Here is an 11,669-nt window from a genome sequence, read left to right as displayed (position 1 = left end):
TATTTTTTTTAAGTGAAAAAAAGGAGATTATTAGATATCCATTTTATTATTGTCTATTTAATTTAATTCTGTTGTTTTCAATGTTTAAATAATTAAATGTTAAAAGTTCCAACAACAAAAAAAAGATAAAAGAAAAACAGAGCAGACCCATGTTACATTGTATGAAAAAATTGAGATTTTTAAGGGATTTTGTTTGAAAAATTGCTAGATACCCATTGTCTCCTTTTTGCTTAATTTAATTAAGTTCTCATGTTTAATGTAAATGAGTTCAGAAAAAAAAAAAAGGACACTTCTTGTGTTTCTCAAAAGATCAGAAATTCATGTTACATTGTATGAAAAACTTAAGATTACTATTTACTACAAGAATTTCGTTAAAAGAGGTGAAGAAAAGAGATTGTTAGATACCCATTTTGCCCTTTCTACTTGATTTAATTCTGTTGTCTTCAATGTTTCAAATTGGACTGCCATATTACCATTAAAACTCTTCTTCTTCTTCTTCTTCTTCTTTTTTTTTCTAAAAGTTTTTAAGAAGGGAAAACAAACAAAAAACACACCACAATATTCATAAATTTAAGCTACCCCTCAGGGTATTGGTAAAAATTAGAGATACCTCCCCTGTATTTTCAAACTATTGGCATACCCCCTTACAACTTCAGTCTTGCTAGAGAGACCATAAAATTATCAAAACATCCTCATTATCAAACCTAGATCCTCTCCCCTCAAAAAAAAAAAAAAAAATTGTCTTCAACCTCTACCTCTTCACAAAATCCTTCTCTGTTCAATGGCCCCAAAACCCTATCTTGCTCTTGAGGTTGGAGAGTTCAAGGGGGAAAGAATATTTTGATTGAAGATGGGGATAAAACATTTTACTGTAGAAGTTGAAGAAGATAGATGTTTGGGAAAATCAAGGGATTTTGGCAGAGGTTGCAGATAGAGGTTCTATAAAATGATCTAGCTTTAAGTAAAGTTATGATTATATAAGATTTAAAATAATTGTTTCACTAATGGCGTGATTTTATAATAGGAGGATGATGTTGTTACCAAATTATATATATAAAGAAATTCGATCATGCCTCATAATCAGGGACATGTTCAGAGGACATTTAAAACTAACAACTATTTTTACGCAATCTCCCGAATGTATCCATTTTTTCAATATTTTCTACAACAGCGTTAGATGCCATTAGATCTTATAAAATATATGGCATCTGAGTAATGTAAAAATAGTTAGTCACTTGTAGATGTCCCCTGAACGTGACCCTTACAGACATAACTCTAGAATTTGTAACATTGTAGTTATAACTTGCATGCTTAAATTATATATATGAACAAACCGTGTTCATTCTAGCGTCGTGAATCACAAATCTGAATTCGACAAATAATGCAACATAAAGTTGATGTGTAATCATTATATTATAAGGTTGGGTAAACTCAAAAATATAATTATGTGGTATTATCAAAGCCCTTAAAATTCATTTGAGTGTGGGGTCCTATGTGGGAGATGGAATTCTAATTATTAAAGTTGTCAATTTCAGACTTCTTTGTTAGCTGTTGTTGTTAAAGAATAATGATTCCAGTTGTGAAAGAATGATGGAAGGAGAAGAAGGGACTGGAGATTCCTGGGTTGCTTTAAATTCAAAAGCAAAAAAATAAAATTTTCTTTCCTGTGGAAGCTTTTGTCTGATCTGTATTGGGTTCTTCTTTGAAAGCAATGGTGTTGTTGATGATGAAAGCTTCTTAACATCCGCCCTTCCTGACATGTTTCCCCTTCTTCCTTACTTCCATCTTTTCTTTTCTTTCTACTTTTCTGTCTTCTTTTAGGAGATGATTTGATTTCCTTCTCACTTTTCTTTTCTTCTTTTTATGGTTAATAATTTGAGATTTTTTATATTATATTATATTTCTTTAGCTTCCAATTTTATGCTTTTGGACTCTTCCATCTATCACCAGAACTCAATGCCAACTCTTCAAGAGTCTTCAAGAAAATAAATTATAAATAAAACAATTGATATTCACAGGCATGTTTTCTATATTGCCAGACAAAGTTCCGATACCATTATTTTTAAAATTCGTCTCATCTCGAACGAACATCAAGTTTGAAAAAAAATAATCGCCAAATCTCAATTATCAGATTCCATTATGGAAGAATTGCCCACAATGATACAATTTTTTTTACTGCTACTTAGTATTTGAAAAAGTATTTTAAAAAAAATCTCAAAAGCTAAGGCTTGTCCTAGAACTTTGTTCAAAACAGATTTCATCTACGTTTTTTTAGGTCTTAAGTCTTAATATACTTCTTTCAGTACATTTAATTAGAATATCACATCGGAAGGTTAGAAATCACCAATCAGATTGATATTTGATCCATGAGTATATTACTTCCTTGGTAATAGAAAAAAATGTGCCTAGCAATATCATGACTTAATACAGGAAAAAATAAAATAAAATCATGGCAAGAGATTGCTATCTAGATAGTTCAGTACTGAACTAACAAACAGCCACATTTCTCAGTGAGCAACCATCATGGCCTTAGTCCCAAGTACAGATAAAGCTGATGATCCTCATGATTCACACTCAATGATCGAATGGTGTGGTCTTAGGTACAGGATGCAACATTTCAGCATTAACAACAAAGCCTTAATCCTAAAATATACTTAAACATTTGGGATCAGCTAAACAAACACATATGACTTTCGCGACGCTTGCAATGGGCTGTATCCATCTTTCAATCTTAACTACCCCCTTGAATGGGGCTGCGTCGCGCCAACTTCACGCCCACCGGACGATTAAAAAGAAAAAAAAAAAGCTTTTCAGATCTCGAAACATTGGGTACTAACCCTCTTAACCACTAGAACAAGCTCATCAAATCAATGCAACTTTTTTTTTAGTAATGTCCCATCTCCAATATTTGAGTTATCAATAATTATAAAAAGGTTAGTAATCTCATTTGGAGGCAACATTTTGATCAAAGAAGAAAACCTAAAATGCAACAACGGAAAATTTGAATATTTCAGAGTCTGTTTCCTTCCAGTTTCAGACAAAATCAAAACATTCCGAAACGATAAAATTTGGAACCATAGTTACAACCATCCAATAAGAGCAACAGCAAATATTTGCCTATCCACCACCGAAGCAACTCCATACCATTTTCTGAAAATATAGACCATAATGACTTAAAAATGGGACCAAGGATATTCTCTCCACTTAGATGAGACATTAAACCTTGAAACTTTCTTTCTTCTTTCCCCTTTTACCAAAAAAGTAACCAGACAGTATTTGACCTCAAGCATTATGAATTTGTGCTTATAACTACTAGTATTCAAGGGCCTACAAACCATGTGACCTCAAACAAAGTTACATAAGAAGCTCACCACATAAACAGAAACAAATTAAAAAGTTCAGAACATGGCGCGTGGATCACATATGGTGGCACCACCACAACAATGGTACTGTACTCGATTGGCTAAAGTTTCAGTTGCAAACATATATAAACCCAGAAAAACTTAGGTATCAAGCAATTCAGCTTTATTTGTAACAAACAATGATTTGATTGTGAATCCCATTAAAACAGCAGAGTACATGTTCTACTAACATTTCGTGGCTAAGCTTTCATATTGAATGAGAATACAGACTGCTACGATTCTAAAAGATGCTGAAGGACATCGACATATGCATTTCTCAATATATCACGTAAGAAGGTACAAACGAACCTGTATTATTTTTTACAAAATCTTGAAGAGTAAAAGTGGGCCAAGTGAGGCATGAATTTTGACCCACTGTCACCTCAACTACACTTTAAGATAATAGCAGATCCAAGATGGTGAAATAACTTCCACAATTTACATGGAGCATTGAAAAAGAAAAATGTGAGGGTAATAAAAAAGTGGGATCGGGTTTGTTATATAGTCCTTGATTAGTCCCGTTGATTGGCTCTTTTTTGTGTTATGCTTGTACCTTTGCTCGTGGGTCGGTCTCCTCAACCACCCATGGTTGCTTTAATAATAATTACCATTTCAGGCAGTATTCCCAATGGTTGAAAGACGAATAGGTAGCTTACATTGTTAACCAACCAACTACTCCAAAAGACCAATCTGTTGGAGAGGGGGAGAACTATGAATATAAGAGGGTCACGGGGGTTAACTAGGGTATGACACACCCGAGAGTGGAGGAAAATATACACTCCTCACTCCACTCAACACTCCTCACTCCACACCCATAAGGGTGGGAAGAATCAAACCCATGACCAATACGAATCTAGCGCTCTGATACCATGTTAACGAACCAACTACTCCAAAACACCAATCTGTCAGATAGGGGGAGAACTATGAATATAAGAGGGTCACGGGGCTTAACTGGGGTATGACACACCCAAGAGTGGAGGAAAATAGACACAACATACATGAGTTGCCTCAACAACACGTTTATACGACAAATCCTAGCAATGCAAACTGGGAAGAAAAAATCTCACACATCGTTCCAGAGAGCAACCAAGTTCTCATAAATAAGTTGCAAAATATAACAAAGTCTTTACATACCAATACTCACCCTTCTGTGAGAAATAGCACCATTATCACAATATATTATTGAGAGTAATGTTGTGCATCCCTTATTGACCATATAGTCCTTACCTATAGAAAGAAGAAAAAGAAAGGAAGATCGGAACATGCATTACATTAAAAAAAACATCAGGGAACAAAGCATTTTTAAAAATTACATTGTACCAAACAAGTCTTAGTCCAACAAAGATCTAAAAATCGGGGGCAAACGTTCTATACAAAATATTTTTACATTCTTTGGTCAATGAAATTGTGATGATACACCCAGAAACATAAACTAACATAAGAATGTAAACGCACCCAAGCCTGCCCTAATGTCCTCTCATGCAGATCCACACAAACGTAGACCCAAACCTACATGAAAATGCAAGCACACAAACCTACACACAAATATAACCCAGTTACATAGTGTTGAAAATTTTGCATTCAAGATCATCAATCCAGATATTAGAAAGAATCGTGCTGGAGTAACATTGAAATTGACATTGTTTGGGATATTGGTGTGCATAGAACCATAGATGCTTCTCACTTGTATCTCGATGAAAAGCATCTATGGTTTTATAGACACATCCACGTCAGCAATGTCTGAAATGATGTCAACTTCAATGTTACATCAGCAACGAGTGAGAAGCATCTATGGTTTTATACACATCCACGTCAGCAATGTCTGAAACGATGTCAATTTCAATGTTACTTCAGCATTTTCCTATTAGAAATGTTACACCACCTCTTGGTTAAGCAGAAGCCCAACTTTACACTATTTAGACAATCCTAAACAACCCATATCAGAGGAACTGTAAGAAAGGTGTACATTTCGGTTTCTGGCCAATCCAAGGGTTGGCACAACATTTGGATGCTCTGGATTGAAGACCCAGCATGTCACTTGTGTTGAAGACATATAGAAAGGAAATAAAAATCCCCTTGGTGTCAAGGGTTTTCTGAAGCTACATTCCAGAACTGTTCATGAAGGTACAGAATTTTTCAATGAAAAGCTGAGATGGCAAAATCTTCTCAGATGGAAAGTTTCAGTGCAATAACACCCCCACAAGGTTAAATGAGGCATGTTTTTTAAGCATTTTTTTTATTTTAAAAACTATGGATTTCAATAACAGTAATTGTGGGGAAGAAGTATAATACACAGTAAGGTATGGACATGGTTTAGACAAGGGCAGTACCAGCTTCAATAATCCAGATGGTCGTCTATGGTGGTGGTGGTGGTGGTGGTGAGGGGGTATGGGTTCAGCTTTATTCTTGAGTTTGGCAATCCCAAACTTTCCATGCTTGAAAGAGAATGCTTCGGAGACTATTCCTGTTTGCAGTTTGTTGGGGGGGTTTGGAGGGGAAAGAAACAGGTGAATCTATGAAAGAAAGGAGCTCCCAATTCATGAAGTAATCTTAAACATTTTGGGTCCTATATCTTTTTCTTAAGTAAGCTCTTTAGAGAACTCTAAAACCTCTCTTTTGAGGATTTTATCATTAGGTGGGAGCATGTATGTGAGGATGTCATCTAGTTGTAGATATTTTTGGTAAACCACCCTCAAATTTCTTCGTTCCTTTCTAATGAAATTTACAAAAAAAAAGTGTAAACAAAACCCAGATGACAGAAAAGAGTTCCCGAGTGTAGCTTCAGAAAATCTGTTGTCATACATTTGTATAAAGAAAAACAGTGGTGTTTAGGGTTTCCATGAGTCACAGTGTCTGTCCCACACAAATTCAAAATATACAATGTAAATGAATAAAAACCATCTACATATTGTTTCAGCTCAGTGGAAACACAATTATTTTTCTTCAAATTCAGACAAGTTGAAATAGAGAACGAAATAACTAGAAGGATTTGCTATAATTCCCCTCTTCTAGAGGGATCATCTAGAAAGCAAGTTGTTTTGGATGCATTCAGACATAAAAGCAGAAATAGGTATTATGGGTCGAATTTCTTTCTATCTAAGCACAAAAAAAAATTGACAACCAACAAAATAAATTCAATAATAAGAATGTCATAGTGAATGAATTTTAATATTTAACCAAACTGCTTCTGGAAGTCAGAGAAAGCTACATAAGAAGTAATAGAAAGATAATAGATTAGGGGAAATTGTTAGAATAGCATAAAGTTTTTATAAAAAAATTGGATCAGTACATTTTAAAAATATTTCTCAAATCGGTAAACTTACTAAATTGGGAAAAAAAACTGGAAATTTTTTCTCTTTGACCAGAGTCTTCCCTTAAAGACAGATGAAAAATGACCTCAAATGCCCTCATCTTCAACTCTAACCCTTGATTTTTCCCAAAAACCAATCTTTCTTCAAGCTCTACAACCTCAATGGTAAATTATTTTAATCTATTAAAATTCATCTTCAATCCATCATATCCCATATTGTCCGATTCTCTCTTTCATCAGGAAGACCAAGAAGCAGAAGGTAACATTTCTGGGATTGTTCTTTGCATTTTATTTTGTTTCTCAAATTTTCTGTTTTTAAATTTGTTTGTGTTTCCTCTCTGAATTGCATGAGCTTCTACTTTTCTTAGATGTTAAACAATTTGTCTGCTTTGGAGTCAGAACCATATTCAACATTTCTACTCTCATATTCTAAACTATAGAAAATAGAAACACATACCATTAGCATGCCCAACTCTTTTGTCTTACTTATTGTTCAGATTCAGTTGTCCAAATCCTCAACCTTGGAATCAGAATCAACTACGGCCAGATAGCGAACAATCTCCCATCTCCCTCCTTCAATCCCTCAATACCAATAGAGTGAAACTCTGTGATGCGGATCCAAATGTTCTCAAGGTTTCTCCAATTCAAAAGTCAAATCTTAAGTTTGAAGAGTAGGGTAAAAACTTATCAAAGACAGATTGAAGATGTCTGGTTTTGGAAAGAAAACAGGGTTTAAAAATGCCAGATTTTTGGTCACAGATTGAAGATGGGGGGATTCAAGTTATTTTTCATTAGGGGGTATCAATGTAATTTTCAAAAAAATACTGATTTGAAAGAAAAAAATATATTTCTCAAAACAGTAAATTTACTGTTTTGCTGTTTTGAGAAATACTTCAAAATTTTGTTGGTCCGATAATTAACAATCTTTCGCGCATTATTTGGTATAACACACCAAAAACTATCTATTATGCCCTCTTCAGTATACAATTAAAACAAGTATCAACTAAATTTACAATAAATTACAATCAAATAGAGTCTAAATATATCCAGTGTGAAGAAGAAAGAGACTACTAGTTAGCCATTTAAAGAGTCCTTAACATTAAAGGCTCTAGGAATATACTGAAAATTAGTACCACATTCCTTGCGAAGAAAACTAGAATCAACGACTGTCTTGAAACTTCTTTCAGTAAGACAATAACCACATTTTTACCCTTACACGGCTATCTATAAAATGAAGTTGTTTAATTCACGAACACCCTATAAGATGAGAACCAGTAATGCACCCTATCTCCTAAATCAAAAACGCACTCTCAGAAAATATGAAATCCACACGGTTTCCAAGTATCCTTAACGTACAAAATTATGAAAAATGTCACTTCTGAAGTAAGAGAAGATGACAGAATAATGACTGAAATAAGACAGGATATCCTAGGATCCCTCAGAAAAGTGCATCAAATAGGACAAGTGTAACTCAGTAGGTCAAAAGTGCGGTAAATATGCAATCCAATGAAAGCTGACAACTCTAGGGGTGCAAAAACCACCTAAGAAAGCGAGGAGAGCCACACCACCCTGACCACCTATAGATAACTTTGAGATACCCTTGAGATGCATTTCCACTACAATAAAAAATAAAAATAAAAACTGAAGAGATTCATTTATTCAATCATACTGCCCTCACTGGTACAATCTCTCCAACCAAACTTCTTGTTTACATGACCGAAGTCCTTCTCAAAGTCAAATTAGCAAATTATTCCATCCTGCCATCTTCATTAAGCTAAATATTCATGAGCAATCAAAGTTCCATTAAGTATTTGCTTGTTCATATGACAAATAAATGATCTTTCGAAAAGGAAAAAAAAAAAAAATTAAACGACATTCCAATATTTTCAAAGCCAGGAAGAGATGACTCGATGCAGACCCTTTAATAGGCCCTTTTAAATTATATGGCCAAAGATTAAAGATCAGAGAACAAATAGATAAAGCATTGTGGACCTACCAATCAAAACTTGAAGACAAATTCTCTTCTTACCTGAGGAGACTAATGCAGTCCAAAGTAATGAGCCTCCTAAATCATATTGCCGATTAAAGACCAATACTCTTCTGAAGCCAAAACAAACAGATATAGGGCAAAAGAATCTCCTCAAATACCCTAGGAAAACCATCAGATGCAAAGGAAAGCTCAGATGGAAATTTATAACCATGCTTTTGAGGAGATTTTGACGTTTTGGACGCTGAAAATATGTTAAAAGTTTTGACATGATAAATGACAAAAATATGGGTCTTTTATTCATTATTGAACCTATAAAACAATTACAGGTAGTGTAGAGACTCGATTATAAGTTTGGAGGTATTTTAGAGTTTTTTTTTTGTTTAGTTATGCTTTCTCAATGTAAAAGTGATTCAAACCTTTAATTCATACAAATAAATCTAGCACATTACCATACTTTTACCTCGGGATATACAATGTCCATTCATCTGCCATAGTCTTTGTGATAACAACCCCCACACCCCTCTCAAAAAAAAAGGATTTTCAAATTTTACTAGGGCTCCATGGCTCCATTTTTTTTGGCGATGGCGATAGATACCCATCCAGACATAAGCAATCCATGTGTTCGTTTTGTGAAAAACACTAATTTTCTGGAAATTTCATATAACAGATCATAAGAACTGGAACAACATACCATTAAATAGATACTAAGTTCATTCTCCAAGAAAATTTCCACACCTCTTTTCATTTCCATTTCTCAACCCCCTACACATTAAATCCACCCCAACCACAGTGTTACCATAGCCATGATCACTACTTTTGAGCTTTCCATTGCCACCACCACCATCATTGTTGCCATACTACTTGCCACCAGATCACCAAACTGCTGCCACGTCCACCACCATCATACCAAATACAATGTGAAATATTTGCAGGCTATGCTGGATCTGCTATTCAGATTGCTGGGCACATAAAAATCTTTTTAAACCAAATAATTTTTCCCACAGATTCATTGTGTAAGGCATATTCTTTTCCAGAAATTTTCTAAATATTCCACAACACAAACGAAAAGCCAGAAAATATTTCCTCCAAGAATTTGTAACCCAAGAAATAGTTTCCTACAATGAAAATTTTGTGAAACAAGCCTACCTTTCCAAATTATCATTCACAAGTATAAGGGTCGGATAGACTCTAGTTTTGATTATGATACATTGTACACTAGATGTGGATCCATTCTGTCATTGTACAGCCACAGCTTCAAAGCAACATATACAGTATAATGGTACAGATAATAAATACAGAAAATGCAAAGCAAAGATACAATTATCACTAATTAGGCACTATTCAAAATATCAACAAAAAAAAAAAAAGAAAGTAAAAAAAAGCATAAAACTCCAATGCAAGGCAACAAGATCCAATCAAAAAAGACAAACTTACTAACAATCGATAACACCACAAGCAAACATACATCAACATACAAAATTCGGTACCAAACAAAAAAGAATGCCTTGAATATACAGACATCACGATCCCTTATGGAAAAAAATGATTTGCTCAGACAGAAATAAGGATATCAGATTCTTACCAAGAAAACTATTAGTTCCAACCAATAAGAATAGATATGGTAACTAAGTAAAGGAGTTCTTAAAGAAGAAATTAAACAAAACATTACAAGGAGAATTCAAACCTCAGTGACCATAAGACCACTACTATGAGCCATATAAACACATCCTCATCACCGCTTCGCACTTATTAGCATAATCCCACTTTCAAGGGTATGGGTACCTCCCACTTGGCATAGAGTACCCATGACTCAAGTACACTTTCGATGGCGAATCTTGTTGAGATACCTCCTCATGTGAAGGTAGGACCCATGATGAAGCCAAAAGTTACCTTAATGTTGGACTTTGGAGATTAAAGGCCATAAAAACCAAACAGAAAAAAATAAAACTTGTAGAAAATATAAATTTCTTCAACTACTTATGCCTTATTCAAATTTTTTGGTGTTCTTACAATGATCTTCATCTCCAACGTTCAACATTACAGTCCTTTTGTCTTAATCATGAGTCCCACCAACATATAAGTTGGAATTCAAACATATCTAACTCCACTATCCAATCCTTAGAAATAAGAAGTACCCTATATAAAAATTGCTGAACATCCACACCTCAATCTGAAAAGCAATCGAATTTCTACCTTGAACCCTTTATTCCTTCGAAGTAATTGTGTTTCAATGACTCTCAAGAACTCATTACAACCCTACAGACGAAATTCTCAAAATCTATCAACATATTCACCTTTAAATTGCCAGTGTTTCTCATTTTCTACGATTTTGCATATGTCTTGGTCTTACCGATAGATAACGATTGGTTTCCCCAAGAACAAACCACGATTCGACTCGTTTTTTTATACTCTGTTCGATCAAAACCTCGTCGAAAACTCACTAGAAACCCTAATTCAAGGGCAGGAACAACAGTAGCAACAACAGTAACAACGACAACATCTACAACAGCGTCTAAAGCAGTTGCAGTAACAGTAACGGAAGTTCGATTGGGCGGAAGCTGAAGGTGAAGATGCTTCCATGGAATTTTCACAAACCCTAAACTTTCAGAGATTAAATCAATTTGGGCATTGGGATCTGCGTTGTAAATGGCTTATTATCTTTACCGAATTCTCACGTATGCATACATTTGCAAAGTCAATTTTATGCTGCAAAATTTTGTGCGGTGAAACTTTGCAAAGTTTTGTATACAATTTTTTATTCGGAAAATTACTTTAAGGACCCTAGTGGGACTTTTTTTCTAAATAATTCCTAAGTTTTGGGTGGCCTCTTAATAATCCATTTAGTAAAATTTCCTTTTCTCAAGAGTCTCTACACCTCATCTCCCATTTCTCATGGTTGAATGTCGTAACGGTTTAAACTCATCGTTTTTATCCTAAAAATTTGGATTTTTAATATATCAATTGAGTT

The 11,669-nt window shown here is 34.5% G+C and overlaps 1 long non-coding RNA gene across 1 annotated transcript; it reads right to left on the bottom strand.

The window, feature by feature from the left end:
* Positions 1 to 1,758: 1,758 nt before the first annotated feature.
* On the bottom strand, positions 1,759 to 11,409 carry LOC147404258 (uncharacterized). The gene is made up of 3 exons (XR_015177722.1): positions 4,857 to 11,409; positions 4,546 to 4,628; positions 1,759 to 2,767 (listed from the first exon to the last, which is right to left on the bottom strand). It is a non-coding gene; the product is annotated as an uncharacterized LOC147404258 (long non-coding RNA).
* Positions 11,410 to 11,669: the final 260 nt, after the last annotated feature.

This window comes from Akebia trifoliata, chromosome 4, assembly GCF_017979445.1.
Source record: "Akebia trifoliata isolate Shusen 1 chromosome 4, ASM1797944v1, whole genome shotgun sequence".
Classification (NCBI taxonomy): Eukaryota; Viridiplantae; Streptophyta; class Magnoliopsida; order Ranunculales; family Lardizabalaceae; genus Akebia; species Akebia trifoliata.
The sequence above is the reverse complement of the archived record's forward strand: the minus strand, read 5'-3'. Positions and strand labels throughout refer to the sequence as shown.